Source organism: Hyaena hyaena, unplaced genomic scaffold (assembly GCF_003009895.1).
Source record: "Hyaena hyaena isolate Hyena2069 unplaced genomic scaffold, ASM300989v1 scaffold_702, whole genome shotgun sequence".
Lineage (NCBI taxonomy): Eukaryota > Metazoa > Chordata > Mammalia > Carnivora > Hyaenidae > Hyaena > Hyaena hyaena.
In genome coordinates, this window is record NW_024081338.1 from 330179 (window position 1) to 334167 (window position 3989).

The 3989-nt window shown below is 48.9% G+C and overlaps 1 pseudogene; it reads left to right on the top strand.

The window, feature by feature from the left end:
• On the top strand, positions 1-1427 carry LOC120220549 (annotated as a pseudogene).
• The last annotated feature ends 2562 nt before the right edge of the window (positions 1428-3989 follow it).

Sequence of the window (3989 nt, forward strand, 5' to 3'; positions counted from 1 at the left end):
ATGGTCTGCCTCTCCTGGGTACAGAAGATTAATTTTGAAAGTAAAAGTTCAGGGGAAGGAAGATGGTAGTGCCCAGCGGCCGTGAGGAGAGAGGACACGGGGACCCTAGGGAACAGCCAAACTCACGCACCACCGCCACATCCCACATGCTCTCTCCTCACGCCTCCTGACAGGGTGGGTCAGAGGCTGTGTCTGGTCTCTAGAAAAAGGCAATGCAGGGATCCCCTTACACACGTCTGCATCTTTCCAGGAGCACCAATGAGCAGTGGGTGACCTTCCTCATGCCCATGTATGTCACACAACAGGACAGAAGCCTCCTCCAGCAAATAAAATGGACGCCAAGACCAGTGGCATCTCCTTTCCTTGAAAAAAATAAAAACATCTCTTGGTCAGGCCAGAGCAGCAATCTGTGAAATGAGACCTCTTCCGCCCCCCAGCCTATCTTTATCCAAATGTAAAAAAGAATTGCTAGAAGCTTGAACCGGCCTCCAGATCTACAGGCTCAGGGCATGTGGGGAGAGAGACCAAAGATGAAAAGTGGTGGGGGAAATGGAGCTGCATCTAGAAGACTTCCCAGGAATTGTGCTCGACTGTCCAAAACCAAACTCACAGCTCTCAGCCGGCCTTGCACTGGCTCCACGACCTTTTGACTGTTTCCCACTTACTTGTATTGGAACAGCCCTTGCATTCAGTGCCACCAACTCCGTCAACCAGTTTTCTGAAGTGCCACTGGATTCAAACATGAATAGGACAAAAAAACAGACCTCTGGTTCGTGGACAGATGAGCCCGTGGCAAGCTGTGTCCTCTGCCACTTGCTGTGCTGTTCCAGAAGTTGACTTTCTTCCCTGAGGGGGTGACCCACTCACGGGAGTGCTGGGGATCTTCCACATTTTCCTGTGGTACCTGTTGCTGTACCCCGTTAGAGAGGACCAGCATTGCCATCACGTGGGTCAGGGCCATTGTTGGCGCCACCCTACTAGTCGTGGGCTGGACAGCAGCAACCTGACCTCGATGCTGGAACATTTCTCCTGAGAGGAATCCTCTACTTCTGTACGCTTCCCCATTTCAATGCCCTGAGTTGGGGCCTCTCCACAGACGACTCCCGAGGCTCCCACATGACGTCGGTCACCCAGCCAGCCCTGTGAAGGTGCATCGCCCTGTGCTGCCTGGCCTTGATCAGACTGTCCTCGCCACTCCCCGTCCTGGATGTCACCACGTGGACCTTCCCCATCATCTCCCTGCTCCCGCCCCCAACAATCTGTCTATTTCCTAACCCCACTTCCGGTTCTACACGGATGTGGACCGGAAGAGCTCCCGGAGGCCCTTCTTTCGCAGCCTCTGGCACTTGCCCCTTGCTCCCGCGCTCATGCTCACCTATGAGCAGCCACCAGGTGGGAACTGTGCCAGGGGACAGCCTCAGAGGTGAAATCACATGGGCACGTGGAACTAAAATCAAAATCAAAACACATACAGGGAGACGTGCAATTTGTTTACCCCTCTGCTGTTGGACAAGAATATTTTGGTAATTCTGGAGCTGGAGAAGAGAGACTGCTGGGCGGCTGCAAAATGATTTGGTGTTCAGGGATCACACAATGATAATCATTTATGGTAACGTCCAAAATGCTCCCCAAATAACAGGTTAGCTCAGGTTGATTGGAACAAGAATATTTTTCTCTCTAAGGGTCTTTATATAGTTCTTTCTCCAACTTCCCTTCCCCCAAATTGTTTTTCTTCTTCCTTGCATGGATGTACAAGTGCGCCTCATCCTTTATGGTCACACACACACACACACACACACACACACGCACACACAGACATTCCCCACCCACCAGCCCCAATGCCCATTGGTGGCCAGACACTCTATCAGTAGTTCTGTGTCCTCTGGTCCCCTGAGGGCAGCAGAAATGCACGCTGAGGGCCCTCCTTGCGAATGAGCCAGGGCCCCGATCCAGCTTTCTCACATGTATTCTCAACTGCATATTCCCGCAAACAAAAGGATACCAAGGAAGTGCGGCTGCTTGACATTCGAAGGGAGAATTCCACACGGTGGCCTAGGGGATCTCAGGTGGGACTGCCAGCCCCTAGCCACCCCCGTTACACATAAGCATTTCAAAAACTCCAAGGAATCAAAGGTGTCTTTATGGCTCACTTTAAAATACTGGAGGTTTCTGAAGCGTTTCTTTCTGGAAGGATGGTGCTGGGCTTCATACCAGTGGCCCATCCGGCTCTGACCCATTACTATCCCCCTTCGGTCACCGCTGCCCATTAGCAGCCTCTTTGCTGCACGGCTTCTCAAGACCGAACAAGAAGGGAAGTTAGGAAAAAAAGGTGAGGCAGCCTAGCTAGTCACAGAGCTCACATTCTCGTCCCTTCAGTGAAAAAATGTCATTTCCCTCCTGGTGTCTTCTAAATTCAGAAATTAGCCTCCCTACGTCCAATGGCTTTAAGAGCCAGAAGCTTGGGTTGGATTCCCGGTGGGGATGCGACAGGTCCCAGGACTTGTGCAAGTTCCCTGTAGCCAGGTATGGCCCCAGTCACCTCTGGGTCCTTCAATCCGCCCTTCACGTATGCCTCTCTTTCGCTGTCGCACCCCAATTGCCTGAAGGTCTTGAAGCTTCACAGGATGTTTTAATTGTTCAGTCTTCAGGGGCTCTGCTGCCTTGCAGGAACTCATTTCGGGGAGTTTCAGCAACATTTAAATGGTCACTGCGAAATACCTGTTCTCAACATTTTCTAAAGCGACTGCAGAGAACATGTGACCCCTGTTTCTAGGTAGCTGTAATATCACCTCTCAGCTGCATCCAGGTTCCTTACTGTGGAGAACACAGCATGGGCACGTCTGCAAAGAACATCTCCAAATTGTTGCAGCCCTCAAATTTGTAAAATGCCTCTATTCTGTTTTCCTGCAGCAATAACCCAGTATGCACGAACGCGCGTGTATATACATAAAAGAAAGTGAAAGTACAGATGACATTTTACTATGGAAGAAAAACTGTTAGCTTGAACTACATGAAATCACCGGTGTTAGTCATGTCTGACTACCCAAAATTGGCAATTTCATACGGTTCAACCTAATAACAGGAGAGACTTGTTGAGGGCTTACTAAGTGACGGGGTCTATGATAGACGTACGTGATCTCATTTAATCCCCCAGACCTCTTAAGAAGGACATTTATATTCCCATTTCACAGAGGAGGAAGCACACTGGAGGAGTTGAAGGTGCACCAGATGAGAACTTGAAGACAGGTCAGTCGACTGGTCAACAATTCACAAACATGGAAATGACCAAAGACATCATAGGATCAACACCCTCCCCTTAATACAAGATAACCATGGCCTGCGCATGGCCTGATCTCACTGGCGGTGGACATGAAAATGCAAGGGGAAGTGTCATCAAGAGTTCTCGAAACCCCTGACATTCTATGCCTCTCCTGGTCTCATTATACTAAGTCTAATCCTTTCACTTGGGTACATCAAGTAAGAAGTAATAGTCATCGCTGCATATCGAAAACTAGAACCTTTCTAAATGCCTACCAAGAGGACACTGAACACCTTAAATCATGTTGTATCTTTTAAATGGAATACTACGGAACCCTCAAAAATAATGTTATGGTCATATACTTGGAAATATGAAAAGATGCTCAAGTTATTATTACAGTAAATTCGAAAGATGCTGGCAAAAGTGTATGGTATGATTCAGCTGTGTACAACACAACATAAACACCTTAGAAAAGAGGCTGGAAAGGGGCGCCTGGGTGGTTCAGTCAGTTAAGCGTCCAACTTCGGTTCAGGTCATGATCTCACAGTTCGTGGGTTCAAGCCCCGCATCGGGCTCTGTGCTGGCAGCTAGCTCAGAGCCTGGAGCCTGTTTCAGATTCTGTGTCTCCCTCTCTCTCTGACCCTCCCCTGCTCACTCTGTCTCTCTGTCTCTCTCAGAAATAAATAAAACATTTTTAAAAATTAAAAAAAATGAAAAGAGACTGGAAAAA